Here is a 22985-nt window from a genome sequence, read left to right on the forward strand (position 1 = left end):
TTCCCATCTGTACTCCCATAAGCACTTTGCACTCAGTTTGCTTAAATAAGTCATGGGTCCCCTTGGATTTTAATGAAGAATTGCTATGTCTGTGTTTCCTAAAAGAATGTGATTCTCTCCAGGGCAGGACCCATGTCTTATGCCACCAGTGTTTAGCCCAGTGTCTGGCACCTAGTAAAGGTATGCCTCATTTTATTGCCCTCCGCTTTATTGTTTCACAGATATCGTGTTTTAACAAATTGAATGTTTGTGGCAACTATGCATCAAGCAAGTCTATCAGTGCCTTTTTTTTTTAAAACAGCATTTGCTCACTTTGTGTCTCTGTATCACATTTTGGTAATTCTCAAAATATTTCAAACTTTTTCATTATTATTATATTTGTTATGATCATCTGTGATCAGTGACTTTGATGTTACTATTGTAATTGTTTTGGGGTGCCATGAACATTTCTCTAAGCCAAAGCTTGATCCAGAGCAAATCCCTAACTCTCTTCAATTCTGTGAAGGCTGAGAGAGGTGAGGAAGCTGCAGAGGAAAGGTTTGAAGCTAGCAGAGGTTGGTTCATGAGGTTTAAGGGAAGAAGCTGTCTCCGTAAGATAAAAGTGCAAAGTGAAACAGCAGGTGCTGATGTAGAAGCTGCAGCAAGTTATCAAGGAGGTCTAGCTAAGATCATTAATGAAGGTGGCTATACTAAACAACAGATTTTCAATGTAGATAAAACAGCCTTCTATTGGAATAAGATGCCATCTAGGACTTTCATAGCTAAAGAGGAGAAGTCAATGCCTGGCTTCAAAGGAGAGGCTGACTCTCTTATTAGGGGCTAATGCAGCTGGTGACTTTAAGTAGAAGCCCATGTTCATTTACCATTCTGAAAACTTTACTGCCCTTAAGAATTATTCTAAAAAAAAGATTTATGCTAAATCTACTCTGCCTGTACTCTATAAATGCAGTAACAAAGCCTGGATGACAGCACATATGTTGACAACATGATTTGCTGAATATTTTAAGCCCACTGTTGAGATCTACTGCTCAGAAAAAATTCCTTTCGAAATACTACTGCTCAATGACAATGCACCTGATCACCCAACAGCTCTGATGGAGGTGTTACAATAGATTAATGTCACTTCCATATCTATTAACAAATAAAAATCCACTCTGCATCCCATGGATCAACAAGTAATTTCAACTTCAAGTCTTATTATTTAAGTAATAAATTTCATAAGGCTATAGCTGCCATAGTGATTCCTCTGATGGATCTGGACAAAGTCAACGGAAAACCTTCTGTTAAGGATTCATCATTCTGGATGCCATTAAGAACTTTTGTGATTCCTGGGAAGAGGTCAATATACCAACATTAACAAGAGTTTAGAAGTTGATTCCAACACTCATTGATGACTTTAAGGGGTTCAAGACTTCAGTGGAGGAAGTAACTGCAGACGTGGTAGAAATAGCAAGAGAACTAGAATTAGAAGTGGAGCCTGAAGATGTGGCTAAATTGCTGCAATCTCATGATAAAATTTTAATGAATGAGGATGAGCAAAGAAAGTGGTTGCTTGAGCTAAAATCTACTCCTGGTGAAGATGCTGTGAAAATTATTGACATGCCAACAAAGGATTTACAGTATTACGTAAACTTAGTTGATAAAGCAGCAGCAGGGTTTGAAAGGATAGACTCTAATTTTGAAAGAAGTTCTACTATGGGTAAAATGCTGTCAAACAGCATTACATGCTGAAGAGAAATTGTCTGTGGAAGGAAGTGTCAATCAGTGCAGCAAACTTCACTGGTGTCTTAGTTTATGAAGCTGTCACGGCCACCCCAAGCTTCAGCAGCCACCACCCTCATCAGTGAGCAGCCATCAGCATCAAGGCAAGACCCTCCACCAGCAAAAAGATTAGGACTCACTGAGGGCTCAGATGATGGTTGGCATTTTTTAGCAATAAAGTATTTTCTAATTAAGGTATGTATATTATTGTTTTAGACATAATGCTGTTGCACACTTAATACACTACATTACAATGTAACATAACTTTTATATGTACTGGGAATACAAAAAATTCATGTGACTTGCTTTACTGCTGTATTCACTTTATTGCGGTGGTCTGGAACAAAACCTGCCATATCTCCAAGGTATGCCTGTATTAAATAACATGTTTGTAATTAAAATGAATGGACATTCTTCTTTCCAGTTCCCCCATAAATCCCATCCTTTCCCATTTGCATCAAATCTCTTATAATCTGTATTGTGATGAAAACATGAAAGATGCAATATATATGTGTATCAAATCAATACATTTTTCACCTTAAACTTACACAATTGTGTGTCAATTATATGTCAATTAAGCTGGAAAATATATAAATTACAAAAGAAAGTCACTGACACACTGCCTCAGTTTGGCTCCCTCCAAAGCAGACTCTGAAACAAGGATTTTTAATGCAAGCAATTTACTTGAGAGGTGACCCCAAACACTGGAGGGAGAGTAGGGGAAAGGAGTCAAGGAAGATAAGGCAGCCAATAAAGGTGAATTATCAAGCCAGTCCCATGTGAGTGACTGGGATGGTTCCCATGGGGAAAGAGTGTAAATGAATATTTTCTCACCCAAGGAGTAAAGAAGTTCAAGAACTCATCCACCAACTCCAACAGTCATTGGTGAGGGCTACTCCTGGAGTGTCAATCCCCTGGCCCTTCCACTTGCCACATGCCCAGGCAAAGTAGACATCCTTGGCTTTGGAGAAAATACTGGCAGATATGGCTGGTCTCACTGAAATAGTGAGGCTTGCCCAAAAGATAAGAGCAGGGCATGAAGAGCAGCATATGCCTCAGACACTGACGCCTAAACTTCGGTATAGTCCCATCAGCAGCCAGGCTGATTCCAATCCACTTTCAGAGTGACAAACATGAAATTTCAGTAGCAAAATTTTCCTTCCCAGAGATAGCAAGCCAACACTGAAAGAGTATAAAAAGTATTTTTACAACAGTTGCTGCTTATTTATAGTTTACTTCTAGGATTGTGGACTAGAAAAATACATAAATGGATCACCCGGAGAAGAATGTTGCTTGCAGACAGAGATGACCCTCTCATATCCTCAACTGCTCTCAAGGGAAGGATTTACTCCTTTGATGATCCTCTCTAATATTTAACTACTCCTTGACTTTGAACAATAAAAGTAGCTTACATTTATTGGATGTTTGCTGTGCATCAGGGAGCAGATTTGAGTCCATTTAATCCTCCCCACAACGTGATAAGGTAATTATTGTTATTATCTGTATTTTTCATATGGGAAAACTGAAGGTCAGATGATTAAGGAATCTGCCAAAGTTATAATCTGCTAGCAAGTGTTTGGAGATGGGACTCTTACCCAAGTCTATTCGAATCCAGTAATCATATCCTTAACTTATATTCTTTAAGTTCATTATCCTGTGCCCTTAGTAAAGAGAAAAATCTAGTCAGCATACTAATTCCATATTAATTGGTCTTCAAACACCCCTTATTTAAGTTAAATTACATCCATTTGTTTAGCCATTTCCCATATATGATTTACATGTTTTTTACTCATGTATGTTTCTTTCTCCCAACCTCTTCATTTTCTCTCTCTCAATAAAATATGTCAAACTGCTCTGTGTATAGACTACATCTATTTCCTGGCAAGTCCATAAATCACAAAACTATTGTTAAAAAATTATTTATAAGCATTTATGTTTAAATCTTAAGCTAGCTAAATAAAAGCATCATGAAATTACTCCCAGCGTAAAAAATTATAGCATATGGGACATAAGGCAATTCTAAAGCAGAGCAAATTCATTACAATCTGAAGAATTAACCAAACAGTGCTTTGGGTGGTGAAAGTATTCTGATTATGCCCATAAAATAGGTTAACAAGGACATTCATTCTTTAACCATTCAAGGAAAATTGTCTTAAAGTTGATTTATGTTTACAAAAGTGTAGTGAGTTCTTTCAGCTCAAGATCTTTTCCCAGAGTCCTTAAACTGGCAAAATTTCTATTAATTTCATTTTGCTTCTTTGCAATCAGATCTAGGGCATATGATGTACATTGTGTGGTAAGTTTCAATTTTTCTAAAGTTTCACATTACTGTCACTCTGTGGGTCTTAAATGTCCCCAGTTTCCAAATATGTAACTGTATATTAATCAAAATCACTTGTTTTTATATGCTATTTTTAACTCCTTACATTAATAGCCAGAATATAAGAGGTTTAATGAGGGGAAGCACACTCATGCTTACACAGCCCTGAATAAGAGATGCAGCCACTTGCCCACTTAGGACTTGAATGACTCTTGGTGCATATGTTGGCTTTCTCAGTTCGCCCCTCCAGATCCACCCTTCTCCGTTCTGCTTTGTGCCCTTATGATTGACCTTGGTGGATGCTATTGAGCTCCCTTGACCTCTGCCTTTTACTTGGGTTTGTGCAATAGAGAGCATTTATTCTATATTTAAGCCAGTTTTTAACATATTACAGTGGTTTATTCATTCACTCATGCAATAAATATCTGTTGAGTATCTACTATGTGCCATAAAATATACTAGTCATTGGAGATCCAGTGGTTGCTATATAGAGTTTATATCTCATAATCTTAATATTTTCCCTTTTGAATCCCATGTTGAAAGTATTTTTTATTGGGCTGTATTTATTAAGTAATTTTCCATTTTAAAAATTAATCAAAGACCATCAGCAGATGAGTGGATAAACAGAATATGGCATATACATACAATGGAATATTACTCAGCCATAAAAAAGGAATGAAGTACTGACCCATGCTACAATGTGGATGGATCTTGAAAATATTAAGCTAAGTGAAAGAAGCCAGACATAAAAGGTCACATACTGTATGATTCCATTTATATGAAGTACCCAAAATAGGTAAATCCACAAAGACAGAAAGCAAATTGGTGGCTGCCAGGGGCTAGGGGGAGCAGGAAATGAGGAGTGACTGATTTATGGGCATGAGGTTTTGTTTGGGGTGATGAAATGTTTTGTAACTACATACAGGGAGTGTTTGCACAAGGCTGTGAATGTAGTAAATGCCAATGAATTGTACACTTTAAAATGGTTACTTTTATGTTATGTGAATTTCACCTCAGTAAAAAGAATTAATCAAAGATAAATTTACTTAGCATTCTATCAGCAGAAGTAAGCAGAGATTACTATAGTAAGATGGGTTCATACCAGCTAAAAGCAAAATAAATAAATAGATAAATAAATAAATAATTGATGCTTTAATTTGTCTATAAACTGAAATTTTGTCCTCATTAACCAGGCAGCTTTCTAACTATTGGTTCTATATCTAAATTATCTTTAAACCAAGAAATAAAGAGAGGTTACACAAGCATTCCAGGCACTATCCCATGATTCATTATAAATTTACATTATATTAATTTTCTGGTTGATATGATAAAAATACTCATGGTAGTAATAAAAAGATGAAGAACCACAACAGTAACAGCATCATCAACAACAACCATAACATCTAACATTTGTTAAGTATTTAGTATTGCCAGGAGTTGTGCTCAGTGCTTGACAAGCATCATTTCATTCACACTTCATACAGATGAGGTACTGTTATTTTCCTAATTTTTCAGATGATGACACTGAGACTGACAGAGGTCAGAAAACTTGACCAATGTTAAAGCCTAGTAAAAACCAAAGCCAGGGTTTCATCAAGCAGTCTGTCTCCAGCAACCTAGGTGATTAACCTCTCTACTAAACTGCTAAAGCTTTACATAAAGCCAGATTACTATACATAAAGGTAGGTGTGCTAAGCTCTGTTTAGTCTCCCTGATGCCTTGTGATTCAAGCACTAAAAAAACTGAGCACTCAGGCCAAAAGGTGAGGCCAGACCATGTTCAGTGGTAGCCCAGAGTAAGTCCTAGAAAAGCCCAGACTTGGCATGTTGATAGCTGATATGCCCAGATAATGTTTTCTATCCAGTTGTTTTTAAATTGTAAATACATGAGCTTTCAAAATATTGAGAATGATATACCCTGTGCCACTTCCCTGGTGGCACAGTGGTTAAGAATCTGCCTGCCAATGCAGGGGACACTGGTTCGAGCCCTGGTCCGGGAGGATCCCACATACCACAGAGCAGCTAAGCCTGTGCTCCACAACTACTGTGCCTGCGCTCTAGAGCCTACGCTCCGCGACAAGAGAAGCCACCGCAATGAGAAGCCCATGCACTGCAATAAGAGTAGCCCTCGCTCACCGCAACTAGAGAAAGGTGGCTTGCAGCAACGAAGACCCAATGCAGCCAAAAGTAAAATAAATTAATTTAAAAAAAACTAGGAAATTAAAAATTACCCCTAAATAAATATTTTTATTTAATAATTAGTGAATCACTAAAATATTACACTGCAATATCTATAAATAGGTTCTTCAATTTTAGACACATAAAAGTATGTCTATTAAGATATATTCAATTTTACAAAAAAGACAAGAGCAATGTGGGGCCTATGCAGATATAACACCCTGGTCAACTGTTCTGATCTGCTTTGCCCTATAAAGTAGAGTGTTGGCCAAGAGAAAAAACTCTGTACATGTTTTATTCAATTGACTTAACAGCAAAGTTCTATTATACCCGTAGCATTGGTTCTACATGATAACACATTATTTTAAAAAGTAGTTGTAAAATAAAACCTCCACTTATTTAATCCTTAGGAGAAATAGGTCAGTATTATTACCAAGCATTAGTTTATTGAAACTTTTAAATTGCCAGACATATGCAGCTGGGTTTAGGTTTTATTATAGAAAACAATAACATAAAAATATTACCCCTCAATTCATGGAAATTAGAGCATGAAATCCCCACTTGGAATTCACTACCATCACTGCTGTTACTATTTAAAGCACATTTCCCAAGTATACCTCATATCAAGCTAAAGAAAGATTCAGAAGAAAGTGTATTGAACAACCCAGATATGTCATCATGCAAATGATTCTTCATCTGAAACTCACAAAGGAAAATACTGATTACTCAGAATGCTTGGGGAATCGAAGTTCTGATTAATTAAATATTCCGGATTATAAGAAATACTTCTACATTTCCAGAGTGGTTAAGATACTCCCTAAGCCATGTTTGTGTTGAATTTACTGTATGTGGAAACACAGCAAAGCAAAGTAATGATCTCTCTGGGTTAAGAATTTTTCCAGTTTCTAAAATGATTCTTAATATTCTCACCATGATTCGCACAAAGCAGATACTCAAAAAAAAAAATTATGTCAACCCATTGGAGAGGCTCTTTGTTATTTATTTATTTATTTATATTTTGGCTGCGTTGGGTCTTCGTTGCTGTGCACGGACTTTCTCTAGTTGCAGTGAGCAGGGGCTATTCCTTGTTGCGTGCACAGGCTTCTCATTGCGGTGGCTTCTCTTGTTGCAAAGCACGGGCTCTAGGCCCATGGGCTTCAGTAGTTGTGGCACAAGGGCTCAGTAGTTGTGGCTCGCAGGCCCTACAGGGCAGGCTCAGTAGTTGTGGCGCACGGGCTTAGTTGCTCCGCAGCATGTGGGATCTTCCCGGACCAGGGCTTGAACCTGTGTTCCCTGCATTGGCAGGTGGATTCTTAACCACTGCGCCACCAGGGAAGCCCTCACTGGCTTCTTTTCATGACTTCTTTACATCCAGTTTGTTTCTTCACCTGCTGGGAAAGAGTACAAAATTCCAAGTTCCTGCTTTGCTCATAATCTCCTTCTAAGAACAGCAGCCCTAAGAGACACTTCCTACAAAAAATCTGCAATGATTTACACCAGATATGCCTTGTGAAACTTCTACTCTGGCCTCAGGAAAGAGTGCCCAAGTTAAAGATTAAGTTATCACACAGTTTGGATGTGGAGGAAGCCACCGCGTCTGAAGTGGTTTGGTGAACCTTGCCAGGCCAGGAACTTCATCGTGGGTAATGACAAGAGACCACATCAGATTATTTTGTTCTTGAGAGTACTAATTCCAGTCTTGGAAATTTGGATATGCAAAGTAACTATATAGTTGAAGACTCTGTAGTCCCTTGAATCCTTGTAATAAAGTCTCATTACCTAGAATCACAACACACTAGCAAAAGGGGAATCCTAAATAATATATTCAGGTTACTTCTGATCAATAAATTTTTAATGATTAATCAGTTTAAACATAATCAACCCAGATATTATTATGTGGACAAAATCGGGGCAGTGGAAAGAATATGGACTTTGGAATCAAAACTAAGCTTAGGGCCTCCCTGGTGGCGCAGTGGTTGAGAGTCCGCCTGCCGATGCAGGGGACACGGGTTCGTGCCCCGATCCCGGAGGATCCCACGTGCCGCGGAGCGGCTGGGCCCGCGAGCCATGGCCGCGGGGCCTGTGTGTCCGGAGCCTGTGCTCCGCAACGGGAGAGGCCACAGCAGTGAGAGGCCCGCGTACAGCAAAACAAACAAACAAACAAAAAAAAACAAAAAAAAACAAAACTAAGCTTAAATCCAGATAACTTGACTTTACCATTAATGGTAAAGTAATCAGGTAATGTTAGACAAGTTATAAAGACCCTCACTGAGCCTCAGTCTCCCTTCTTTAAAATGGTCATAATAATTCTTACTTTACAGATTCAGACAAGGAAAGGACCTAGTAAAGGGGTCTGTCACACAGGTAGAACTCAAGAAATATTTTTTCCCTTCCCAATACTCCCACTTATTCCCCATTTTAACTTTTAGATGTATTTATGTCCCAAGATCCAACTAAATAACATTCCCACTGCCAATTTAAAAAACAGCAGTTAAGTACAATTAAAGGGAGAATTCTGAAAGTAGGCAGAAATGTTGAGAGTTCAGAAAGGGAGGAAAGAGATTTTAAAATGGTAACATTATTTTTCAAATATTAATATTGGATTGTCTTTTTGTTCATTTTAAAAGGGATACTTAAAATCAGGTCACACTTTCCAAGTCTAACGAATGGAATTCAGAATGGGAAAATAGTCTCTGTTGTTCTATCCATTTCCGTAAGAATCCAAGAAAATCAGAGAGAAATCAAAACATGATCAAAGAGTATGACATCTTAAAAACTTTTCCCCCCAACTATGTCAAACTTTTCATAAGCTCACCTTTGGTTTCAGCTAAAACTTTCCTATTTTGTCTAAATGGGCCCATCTGATTCCTCCAACTGTAAATTCTCTCATGTTCTCAGAACAGGATCTTTTCTCCCTTGGGCCTTCACTTTCCATTTATATACACTCTGCTACTTTTCTCCAAAATCCCTATCACATATATTAGCTTACATGCAAGGAAAGCAAGCAGAGTTTCAAAATGGGCCAGGGGTAGCATTCTTAAAAATAACTCTGAGGAACAACACTCACTTCTCCAATAAAAACACAAGCAGAATTCAGAAGAGTTAACTGTGGGATTTGTACATTTATCTTTTCTTTGAAAAGGTAAAATAAACACAAAAAATTCCATAAAATCCAAACCAAAGTCACCTGCCATCACCACCACTCTGTCCTTTCCAATAAACACTTGTTGGCAGAGGCAGGAGGGAAATCAAAGTTTCTTGCCTCTTGAAGTGACAAGCACATTCTTTCCTCATTCGCCAAGCTGCTTTTCTCCCTCTGAAGCTCCAGCTGTTCTCAAAACCCAGACATTGTTCCCTTCCCCGGCTGGCCTCTGGCTCTAACCCTCGGCCAAGACTGCTTCTCCCTGAAATCTCTCGGGGACACCAGCAGCCAGGACTTGGAAGACTAGTCCAAGCTAGTTTGGTTTCTGGCGGGGAGAGAAAAAAAAGGAGAGAAAGGGGGGAAAGAGATGAATGGGAAATACTGTACGTCAGCACAAGAGCTCACAACAATTGTGTTTGGACAATGCCTGATCCTTTGGTGCTGCCAAGTGGTAGCTGATGAGTCTCAGAGTGGTTTCCAGACTTTGAGACTGTGGGATCATTTTTCCACTGTTGTTCACAGCCTGGGACCCCCCAACTTCTGCTGGGGAAAATAAAATATGCTCACAAGATGAGTATGTCTCTTATACCTACAATTTCTTTCAGCTATCATATAACTGAGAAAATCCATGGGACCATGGGGGTGGCAGGAGGGTGAATTTTTAAACCCATTCATTTATATAAATAAGCTCCACAAAAGACAATGTGAATTAATTATTCCTCAGAGATTATAAGGAGTAAATTGTTTATGTTTCTCCCAATTAATAATGTTCCTGCCTTGGCCATAAGTGTGATAGATGGAGGAGAAAAGGGATACAAAGACACATTTGTTCACTTCCAAACTGCAGGAAATCAACAATCAGAAGAAAAGGCAAACACCTGCAATTATTTAGAAATTCTGGTTTTAAAAACGTCAAAGCTGTCCTATATCCAGACTATCCTGACTTGATAAGGAACCAAGAATGAATTTTTTAACTCCACACATAGCTGTTAATCACTGTCTGCAGTGCTTCTTGAAAGTACTACACATTAACCTGTCATTATATTTAGAGATGTTAGCCAAAGTCTAACCAGCTGAATTAGTTAGAATATAGATTTGGCAAAGTGTGAAAAGGAATTAAAAACAGAGGTCCCTGTACAAAACAATTGTAGTCTTACTTGTCATTCTCATAACAGTATGATTGCACATGGCCCAGAGGCAGGAATTCTGGCTCTTTCTATTTGTTATACCATACCAAGGACATTTCTGCCATCCACACGGTCCAAGGTGATCTTCGTTCTAGCCAGTGGGAAGTGAAAAGGGGGGGAGTAAAAGGGGAGAATCCACCACTTCCCTTTAAGAGCATGACTCAAAATTTTTACATATCATTTATACCGAATTCCCATTAACCATAGCATGGTTACATGGCTACTGTCTGAAAAAAATGTTATCTTTATTTTGGGCATCCATGTGCCAGCTAAATATCAAGAATTCTATTACTTTAGTACAGGAATTGGCAAACTACACCATGGGCCAAGTCTGGCCCACTGCCTGGTTTTAAGTGACCTACAAGTTAAGAATGGCTTTTACATTTTTGAGTGGGTGAAAAAAGCCAAAAGAAAAATAACATTTCGTGATGTGAAAATTATGTGAAATTCAAATTTCAATGTCCATAAATAAACTTCTATTAGAACATAGCCACACTCATTCATTTAAATATTGTCTACAGCTGCTTTCATGCTACAAGGGCAGAGTTGAGTAATTGCGACAGAGACCACATGGCCTACAAGGCCTAAACTATTTACTATCTGGCCCTCTGTAAAAAGGGTTTTCTGACCCTGCTTTGGAAGAAAGAAAAAAGCAGGTATTGCTGGGTAAGTAGCTAAGTCGGCAACACCAACGTGGTGAAATTGGGAATACAGGAGAGTGCGTTTTAAAAGAGGCTGTAAATGAGTTTTATTTCTTTAAAAAACTTTAATATAATTGTACTGTTATCCTTTTATACATTAAACATTACTCTGAAACGTAGTGGTTTAACCAGTAAACATGTATTATTCGGTTTCTATTCGGGGTCAGGAATTCAGAAGTGGCTTACCTGGGTGGCTCCGGCTCAGAGCCCCTCATTAGGTTGTAGTTACGACGTTGGCAGATACTGCAGTCTCACCTGAAGGCCTGACTGGGGCTGGAGAAGCCCTGCTGGATGGCTCATGCACATGTCTATCTGCAGGAGGCCTTGGTTTCTTGCCATGTGGCAGCTAAGTTTCCCACAGTGAATCATCTGAGAGAGAGACAGAAACAGAGAGAGAGAGAAAGAGAATTAGCAGTAAGTCACAGTGTGTTTTATAGCTAGTCTTCAAAGTTGCACACTGTCACTCCCATTATATTCTTTTTATTAGAAGAGATTCACTAAGTCCACTCCAGTCTACACTCAATGGAAGGGGAATTAGTTTCCCTCCATCAAAGAGAGAAATGTCAAAGAATTTGTGATTATTTAAAAACTACCACAATAGTATTTGAGGGGGAAAAAATCACCTGTCTTCAGCCAATGCTAGGGAGGTGAGTCTGCTGATTATAAAATAATTGAAGTTATTTGACCAGGAAAAAAGAATATTAAGTCTTACATTATAGATGGCAACAAGGTCTCTTGTCTACTCCAATCAATTGGTAGTAGTTACCTGGAGTACTATGTTTTGTTTTGTTTTGTTTTTCCTGGAGTACTATGTTGAGAAGGAATCTGATTGATAGCTATCAAGTCCACATATTTTCTATCACTGGATTTTTATAAATCTCAAAATTCCAAACAATGAAAATTTGGAGAAAAAGCAGTATGTGAGGCATATTCAAATCTCCAGAAAGCTCATAAAGCCATGGTTCTTGGACAGCTTTCCCAGGGTGTTTCTCTGGCGTACTGGTTTCTCATGAGATTTCCTCTCTTCATTAAGCCTTCCTTCCACCAACAAGTATTTATTGAGCATCTATGTGTTACACAGGTACTCTGGCCATCAGAGATAAAGTAGGGAACAAAGTAAATATCCCACTCTCATGGTAAAATAGGAATTTCTGTCTTCTGTAAAAAATCTTAATTTTTTCCCCTTTTCCAAAAATCATATGTCTTATTTCTGATTATTATTTAACTGCATTAGACTTTCTAGGTCAATACTAAATAATAGTAGTAATTTTACATGTTTCTTGTCCTGTATTATAGGGTTTTCCAGAGTATCTGTCACATATTTCCAATGGGTATTAATTGACGTAACTTGGAAGAAGGGTTTCATAATCACACAAAAGATTGGGAAATGCTGGATTAAACAAAGTTGAACAGATTTCTCTACTGTAGGCAACTTTAATGGACCTTGAACCACCAGGAAAAGAATGGTATAACACTCTGTATTTCCAAAAGTACCTGAGTTTAAAATCCTGTGTGTTTTGTTTTGTCTGATTTGTGCAGAATGCTTATTCAGGCGGTCTGACAAATGTTGCTGGAGGGAATCCAAAGTCACTGTTTCCTTATTTCCCTTTCAGCCAATCAGTTCTCTTATGTTTGTCTAAAACCTTAGAGTTCACTGCAGCACAAAAATGTCCATTATCACAGCCATATACAAATCCTAATTGGAAAGTAAATATATAGTGGCAATTATTCTCATAGAGTAATTCTTAATATCTGAGTATTTTAAAGCCCTACAAGTATTTTTAAACACATAATTTATAATTGTAACTATATACAATGTTTGCTCATATATACATTTACATAAAGATATGTGTGCGAATGTGTGTGTGTATATATACACACAATTTGCCAAAACAACTTTCCAAATTGCCTGTGAATATATATTTATTGAGTGCACACAATGTGTCAGACACTTTGGCATTAAATACAGTGATGAGCAAGAGGAAATACTTTACAAATGTTAACTCATTAATGTAATAGCTCAGAGGGTTTGAGAACAAAAATCCTTAAACACATCATTATCATAATGGATACTTTATAAATAAAAATATAGGTTACAAAAAGAGGCTATATCAAGGGCTTTGCATCATTTAGGATTTGTGTGCACTGGATTTAACAGAAATCTGATGACAGTGGTTTAACCAAACAGCCTCACATAATTTGCCTCACATAAAACGAAGTACAGGGAAGAATGGTCTAGTGGTTCCATGGTGTCATCTGTGCCCCAGGATCCTACTTCTTTTTCACTCCCCCATTCTCATTATGTAGCTTAATTCCTCATCCTTGCTGTGAGATGGTCTCAGGTTGGCCATTACCTTCACCCTCACTACCTGCTTTCCAGGCAAGAATGAGAAGGAAGAAAGAGCAAAGGGACAGAACCGAGCAGGTTCTGTTAATTATTTCATCAGCTGAAAATGTCATGTAGTCACCCCTAACTGCAAGCAAGTCTGGGAAAGTATTTTATCTGGACCAAGGACACACTGAGCAAAATTTGGTTTCCGTTAAACACAAAGAACAAATGAATGAATATTTGGTAGTCTACTTGCCCTGTCTTTTCCAGACTCACCTAGTTTTGTCGGAGTCAGAGAAGGCTGAAGCTAATAATAATAATGTTTTAAAATAGATACACTTGGTTCTTTCTACATCATCTCCTATTTATCATACTTAGCCTCCAAATACGTTTACACTAGCAATTTACTTTTGTCATCAACACAAACTTTCATGGAATGCCTACTACTTCCCTTGAATAGCAATGAAATAAATGTGTAAAAAATGTTCATAAAATGTTTGAAATTTTCAGCTTTACTATGTTAAGAAATGGTGGCTTGCTTCTACTTTTATTTGAACTATTTCTGCCAGCAAAAATAATTGTTCACAGTAGCAGAAGCAGAACATTTGCCAACATGCAAAAGCACTGTATAGAACAGCAGCGTACTGTAACACATATTTTCTTACTCTCACAAATCTACTTTAAAACCTTAATTTTTTTTATAGCTATGGCCTCAGGACTTCAGAATTTTCTTTTTTTTTTCAACTTTGTAGCATATAAAAGTACATGTGTGAGCTTCCAGTGCCAAGAAAAGTTTTCTTAAAGTTATTCCATTTCTACTTGGAATTCTGGCTTCATTTCGCACAGACTATGCCGAATGTCTTCTTATTCAGAACACAGAAATACATTATTATAGTCACTAATCTCTTTATTGATGTCTTAAATTCCTTGTTGACTCTCCTTGACACCCAAAGAGCACTTTCCATTCCTTTATTCCTTTTTAATCTTTTTCTATTTTTTTAGAATACTAATTCCATGTTACCAACTTTCTAATATTTATCTTCTACAAATGGCTGGTGGAATAGATACTGGGTAACTCTCATTTTTAATAAATCTATAGGTCCACTGAACCCAAGAGGGTTCCTAGAAACCAGATTCCTCCAGATATAATGAACTGAAATACCACCTATGAAAAGTCTATTTTAAGTTACCCATAAAACTGCATAGCTCCCAATATCCAACTATGGACAAATGTTTTTTCATACATATAATGATGAACTAGTATGTTACTGTGCAAAATGATAATAATAAAGACTATGTGGGACTTCCCTGGTGGCGCAGTGGTTAAGAATCTGCCTGCCAATGCAGGGGACATGAGTTCGAACCCTGGTCCGGGAGGATACCACATGCCGTGGAGCAACTAAGCCCGTGCGCCACAACTACTGAGTCTGCGCTCTAGAGCCCGTGAGCAACAGCTACTGAGCCCATGTGCCTGGAGCCCGTTCTCCGCAACAAGAGAAGCCTCTGCAATGAGAATCCCACGCACTGCAATGAAGAGTAGCCCCCGCTCACCGCAACTAGAGAAAGCCCACGCACAGCAATGAAGACCCAATGCAGCCAAAATAAATAAATAAATTTATTTTAAAAAGTAAAATTAAAAATAAAAGACTATGTAACAACATGGGAAAATGTTTATGATTTAATATTAAGCAGACTGCAGCCTGAGGAAAATGGGAACATTAGAGAAAAATTAGAAGGTAATATGCAGTAATGAAAATAATTGTGGAAAAGGGTCTATAGTATATTTTTCTTTGGTTCCTTAATTTTTTCTGTAATGTCTGATTATTCTTCAATGTGCATGTGTTATTTTCAAAATTATAAAAAGGGGAGTAAAGGTAATTTTTAGTGAGAATCTTGTCTCCTAGCACCTTCCTCTTCTGTACTTTTCCCTGTCTTTTGGTTCTTCGTTGAGATGCTCAGCAACCTCCTCTGTCTCCCAAATGCCTCCCTTGGCCACTGCCCTGAACAAGGGAGCCCCCACTGGCTCACCCCTCACCACAGGCCTTTCCCACCTTCAAAATCTCATCAGCCTGTCTGAGTCCAATTTCCACTGGCCCTATTTACTGGTTGGGTGCTTTTTAACTGTCCATTTCCACTTGAACACTTTAATAACCTACGTGAGATTCAGTTCTCCAGTTGTAAAGGATGATCATATCTCTTCTTAGGATCACTGTTAGGATTAAAGAAAGTGATGCCTGTCACAGAGTTGCCCCCATTGCACAACACCAATAGCAGTATTCATAACAGCACTAAAAGTATTCCTCCCAAATGCATATATATGCATTTAAAGAAAGTTTTGGTCAAAAGGGCTTTCAAGCAAAAGGACAGACCCATGAAAAAGTTATTTGAGTTATTTGAACCAGAGCCAATGGTAAAGAGTGTTAAGTTTGGAAGGAGAGATTCAAAGACATGAAGGGATTGTACTTGATCCTCCAACTTGTTAATGGCAGAACAGAGACAAGAACCCCAATCTCTGGGGTTGCTGGGAGAGTGTGGTGCTCTCCACATTTGAACATCCCCATCAGTGCTCAGTGCTTGGATGACTTAATAGTCCAGCTGTCTGCTTAGAAGAAATCCCTTCTTTATTTTTCCTCATTAATATTTATCTCTGTCAGACAATCCCATGGCTCCATGGACCTCTGACCACCCACAAGAACAACTTCCTTTTTGCCTTTGGCTGGTAGCACATATGAACTGCTAATCCTTTCTTAAATCCCTAGACAAACTTCTAATTCTCATGAGACACATGTTTCCTCCAAAGAACTCATAAAGGGCCATCCCCTCTTTAGGGCTCTTTCCTGACTGTTGCTCACAAAACAGTTCAACGTGAAAAATTACAACCACTCCTAACTTCATCCTCTTAGTTGCCTCTGTCTATCCTCTGGCCTTAATTTTAAGGTAAGACTACCATCTGTTTTTTTCTAACTTTTTGTAGCGAGATTAGGAGGGAAGGGGTGAGTTTTATTGGACACCGAGAGGAAGGTTCCTATAACACCCACATAACGAGGTAATGTGGGAAAGCCAAAGCAAGCAGAGGGATTTAAAACCAGCTGGAATACAGCCGGGAAAGAAGTTAACACCCCTAGGCTTTCCATGAACTTTTCTACCATGAATCCTAAGCCAAAGGATCTTTCATGATCAGAAATTATTTGGAAACCTGGTTTCAAACTCACTGGAAAGATGATACAAGAAATGCCTAACAGGGAAGGTTTTACTTAGATTAATTGATTAATTAATGACCACATAACAACTCAAGCTTACTTTGTGCATGTAAAGGTATGAGTAATACCCAAAACCACAAACTTGGGAGCAATAAAAGACCTTAGGTTGAAAGCTCTACATTCAAAATTATCCTGATTTTCCTCTAAGCAACTAGGGGGATGAAAATAAAGAAACCAACAGGAAAACTCATAAACCTGTGAGTCTGGAAGGAGAGGGTCACCACTCTACTGAGAAGACAGGTACTTTCCCTGGGTCCAGTAGGAATTGCTTTCTATGATGTGCTGGTAAGTGAATCCAGATTAGAAATGTCCTTTTCAACTTGTGTCTGGACTCACCTACCTCTCCTGCTCGCTCACCCACACATTACCACTACCTTTACCCATGGTGAGCTCCATATGCCAAGCCACCTTGGAAGAGAATTATGCTTCTGATGGACCTACCCAGCCTCCAAACAGTTCTCCAACCAAAGATGAATACCCAGGGACTCAGCTGAACTCCCAAATTTTATTGACTTAGAGCCTGAAAAAAACAAAACAAAAAAACCCAGAGAACATACAGAATTATCAAAGTTCTTGGTCAATTATCTGGCTACAAGTTAGCAATTTCTTTCCTCTAGAATTCTAACTTTCTCCTTGTTATGGGTTGAATTGTCACCCCTCTCCCCACCCCCCCCGCAAACTCATATGTTGAAGTTTTAACTCCCAATATGTTAGTATGTGACCTTATTTGGAAATAGGGTTGTTGCAGGTGCAGTTAGTTAGGTTAAGATGAGGTCATGCTGGAACAGGGCAGGCCTCTATTCCAATATGACTGGTACCCTTATAAAAAGGGGAAATTGAGACACAGAGACTGACAGAGGGAAGATGAGGTAAACACACACGAGGAATAGCCATCTGATAACAGATTGGAGTGATGCATCTGCAAGTCAAGGAATACCAAGGCTTGCTGGCAAACAACAGAAGCTAGAAGAGGCTAAGGATTCTCCATTATAGATTTAAGAGAGAATACGGCCCTGCTGACACCTTGGTACCAGGCTTCTAGCCTCTAGAACTCTAAGACAATCAATTTCTGTTGTTTTAAGCTACCCAGTTTGTAGTACTTCGTTATAGCGGACCCAGGAAACTAATACAGGGTTCTGTAACCAAAATTTGTTTAATGATCTATCAACTGATTAGTTAAACAAAGAATAGGAAAGTAGCTCACTTTGAAAAACATTTGTGACCCACTTCAGAGTCATCCACTGTCTCAATTTCTGGGAGGAATTCCAACAAAGACTCACCAAAACTTCTCAAATAACGATTAACTTTACCTTTTACTCTTACTTAGAGCCTCCTTGTTTACAGCACTGAAGTTAGATAAAACTAGGGCAAAACTGAAATACTGAAAAGAACATTTTACCTGGAGAAAGCTGAGTAGACACAGAACGGTTTTTCTGGTCATTTTGAGGGAGAGTCTCCAATTTTAAGAATGGGAAGGTGATGAGGAAACTAAGGCTCAGATGAAGCAAGGCCCTTATCTACTGTTAAACAACTAGGTCTCCCCCACCCCCTATCCCCCAAAAAACTAGGGCAAAACCAACCCTAATTATTAGAAATTAAATGGTTTAGTTTCCCCTCCCCACTGGCTATGTTAAGGTATAATTTTTTAAGACTAATATCATGACTCATACAAATATAAAGTTAACACATGTCAAAATTTTTATTAAACTGATTAATGAGGGCACCAATAATATGCAAAAAAAATACTGCTTCAAAAGAGAATTCAAATAGACACTAAAATGGATTTGCTAATAGATGCATACAGTGAAATCAATCATATCTTCACTAGCCAAAATTTCTTTGCATTTGAACAGGAATCACCATCAGTTTTCTAGAATTAAGTGTTGTAAAAAGGCAATGTGTTGTTCAAAGGCAATGATTCCTGTTCTGAGTAAGAAATCCACAAATTTATGACCTAATTTCTGCCCTTTGGAAGCTTGGACACCAAGTATATGGGTGCCAGAAATAAGGAGCACTGGAAAGGAAGTTCAAAGACCCTTTAGCTTGTACATGAAGCAGGAGAAAACTGTAAGTATAGGATGGTAGGGACAGAGGACAGGGAACATAAGGACAAGAGTAAAGGGCTGGGTGAGGCTTTCTTGATTGTGTGCATTTGAGAGGGAAGTGATGAAGACAGAGACAGAAATGGAGAGGAGGAGGAAATAGGAGGGCAATTAATTACTCAGTATCTTTCTATTCTCAGGCTTAACAGTCAACAAACAGCAATTCTACGTTGCTTCCCATGTGAGTACCTGGCACATAGTCAGAATTTAGCACAGAAGATACAGACGGACACGGATATATAAAGACACATGAGGATAGACAGGGAAGAAGTATAAGATCTTAAGGGAAAATATAGCTACTCCAAAAACACTTTTTCAAATTTGTGAGTGAACCCTGTTTCATGGACTGATAATTGTCAAACCTGGATACTTAGAAAGCAAGGTCAAAAGTTACCAGACAAGGCTTCCCTGGTGGCGCAGTGGTTGAGAATCTGCCTGCCGATGCAGGAGACATGGGTTTGTGCCCCGGTCTGGGAAGATCCCACATGCCGCGGAGCGGCTGAGTCCGTGAGCCATGGCCGCTGAGCCTGAGAGTCCGGAGCCTGTGCTCCACAACAGGAGAGGCCACAACAGTGAGAGGCCCACGTACCGTAAAAAAAAAAAAAAAAAAAAAAAAGTGGGACAAGGGGAACTCTTCTGGAGCCCTGAAGTCATCTGAGTGAGGCTGACTCAAGCTTCTCAGCTTGTCAAAACTATTAAGATTTATGGAAGCTGCTTTTATTCCACAAGGACTTCTGTTTAATAGGTTGTGGGTGAACCCATTACACATGAATACCATGGCCTCATGATTCTTGTTTCCTTGTGAAAGTGTGTTTCCTGCACTGAATCATCCTGTAATTTGCTCCACAGGGTTTCCATCTGTTTAGATCAAGTGTGAAAAAGAACTGTCTGAATCACATACTTAATTTGGTTCAATGAAAACACATATGGCAATGTAGCAAAGACATGCCACAGACTGCATTCAGGTATACAGGGGAGAAATGCAGCTTCGTCTTATTTTGAAACTGATCTAATCTCCCATGCCATTTGAAGGCATCTGCATCTCTTCCTGTTTAACTATTTCTATCAGGTTAACTCTCTTTTGGGCAAGTTTTCTGCCTTTTTAGAATATTTCATCTTCCCCTCTCTCCTCTCCAATGTCTGAAAGTATAAGGGAAATCATGTGATTTTTAACCACTAGAGGAAAGCAGGCTTACATTCCTCACCTGTAGGTCTTTATGCTTTTTCTTGGTACCTGGGGTTGTGATGTAGCTGGATATGGTTTGGCCCCTGGGCATTTTATGATGACGTCTACTGAAATGTGGCTGGTCACTCCTAGTGAAGTCAGTGGACACAGCCATTGATTTGTTCTTAGCAAGTCCCCACACGTTGCTGCCTCTTTGTCCTGAGCCCAGTCTCCAGTCCTTTCATTGCCTTCATATCTTCTGCACTGTGGAACCAGGCACAATACCTCTGGTTCATTTCTCTAGACAACATTCTCCACTTGTATTTCTTTCCTTCTCTCACCATGTTAGATGTGGCTCAAGCCGAAAGCAAAGCTTTGCATAAAGACCTGTACAAATAAACCAGACACTCTGTGATTCCCTCATACCTATCCAGATGGTTTTATGGGCATCCCTCAAGACTCAAACCCAAAGGAGAGGATAACAAGTTTACTAGCATCTGACCAACTTGCCCTACTTTCTCCTCTCTTCAAATATTTCATACTTTCATGAGCTCTAACACATATTATTTCATATTTTAACATTATATGTATCTTCATAGATATGTGCAAGAAATTCTCTGGGACAAATACCCAAGAATACGCTAGGCCACAGGGTGTAACAACAAGGAACATGCCACTTCACAGACCCACAAGAGAACATAGTATTTATCACTACATATCCTGACCAACACTTTGCATGTGCATTTCTAATGTTTGTATTCTGATAGCTTTAACATGGTGCCTCAGTGTTTCTTTAATTTCTCTGATTACAGCATTTGAGGACTCTCTTTATGAACTTGTTAGCCATTCAGACTTCCCTCTCTACATTGCCTTTACATATTGTCAACCCATTTTTCCCCCTGGGTTTCTTGTTTTTTGTTGTTGGTGGTGGTGCTGTTGACCTTTTGGTATGAATATTTTTCTATTAGGTTTATAAGATTTAACTATCACAATGATGTCTTTAACTCATGCAGAATTACCTCTGTATACAGTGTAAAGTAGGGATCCAAATTTCTCTTCAAGTGAAAGTTTTCCCAATGCCACTAAAATGATCTGTTCTTTCATTTTCTAATATGTCACTTTATCTGTCAGCTGTGTAAGTCTCCCATATATACAGTTTAATTTCTGAGTCTTTATTCTATCCCACTGATCTATTTGTTCCATAACCAATTATGTGTTTTTTAAACCACATAATTGTCAGATGTCTTAATATCTCATATAATAAACTTTGTCTTTTCTCTTCTTTTTCAATTGTGGCTTACCTATTCATGGATTTTCATTTTCCCAAACAAATTTTAGAAGAGTTTTTCAAGTTCTTCAGAAAATATAGATGGAATTTTGACTGGAACTGAATTGCATTTATAGATTCATTTGAGGAAAATTGACATCTTTACTATATTAAATTGGCCTATCTATTTATTCAAAACTTTTCTTATGTCTTTAACAGAGTTTTAAATATTTCTCCACAAAGATATTGGCTTTCTTTTTTAGGTTCGTTCCTAGAAATTTATTCATTTTGATTGATATTATACATAGCATCTTATTTCAATTATATTTTCTAGTTGATAGTTGCTAGTATAGGAAAATATTATTGACTTTTACAAGTTGGTCTTGTCCCCAAAACTTTCCTAAGTTCTCTTTATAGTGTTAATAGTCTTCTGTTAACTCTGTTGGAATTTCTATGCATATGATCATTTCACCACCAAACTAACACTACATAACACTAACATTTAGCACTATGTTGATTGGCACATAGTAGGCATAGAGGAATATTCTCCCTTTTCCCTCAGCCCATACACTCAAAATCATTCATAATTGATAGTGAGAAATTTTTTAATTAAAATAAAAAAGAGCTAGTTGCCACAATGTGAAAAATTGTCTGCAATTCTTTTTCTGTTGCTTGGCTTAAGTTTTATTTTTTTTTGTTTTCAGATTTTGAACTATTTGAATTTATTTATCCCATTGCTATAACTTTAGTGGTTACCCTTATACTTTCCACATGCATAATTTGACTTAAAATCTAAAACAATTTATCTCTTCCTCCTGAATAATAAAAGGTTTTCAGAATTTTTCATTCCAATCATATGCTTTCTATTTTACACATTATTATTATCTGGTATTTTATTTCCACTTGTGTTTTACCTTCAAAGTAGTCAGCATTACTTTTATTATTTTACAGAGTCAGTGATTATTTAGATATTCTTATATTTACCAATTTCTTTTTGTCACATCGCTTCTTGCTTCTCATTCCTTCCTTCTACTCTCAATGTTTTAATTCCTTTAAAGTGTGTCCTTCTCTTATCTATCACAGAATGAAATTCAAACTCTGTGGCTTAGCACCAAGACCCTCTATTGTCTGCTCTTCCCTATCTCTCATTTCTTTTGCTTCTCCCAGGACAGGATGTTAATGCCACTGTTTGTAGATGACCACACCCCATGTTACCCATTTTCTTTATTTTTGAAACTGCTACCTGGCCAAATGCTCAGTACTGTTAACTACACTAGTAGTTGCAGTAGGTGAACTACACTCCATTTAGGCAGAGATTTTGTTTTGTTCATTGCTGTATTTCTAGTGCTTGGAACAGAACCTGGTATGTAGTAACTATGTGTTGAATAAATGATTAAAGGATTGAATCAATAAACGTAAATACAGGAAAAAAAAATAAAGTGTGTCCTTGAGTAATTTTTTTCAATGAGAATGAATAACTAGTAAATTCTTTCAAGATTATTGTTAAATGTCTTCATTTTACCTTTGCCCTTAAATCATAGTTTAGTTAGGTATACTAGATTGTCAACTGTTTT

The sequence above is a fragment of the Mesoplodon densirostris genome, chromosome 1 (genome assembly GCF_025265405.1).
Source record: "Mesoplodon densirostris isolate mMesDen1 chromosome 1, mMesDen1 primary haplotype, whole genome shotgun sequence".
In the NCBI taxonomy this organism is placed as follows: domain Eukaryota; kingdom Metazoa; phylum Chordata; class Mammalia; order Artiodactyla; family Ziphiidae; genus Mesoplodon; species Mesoplodon densirostris.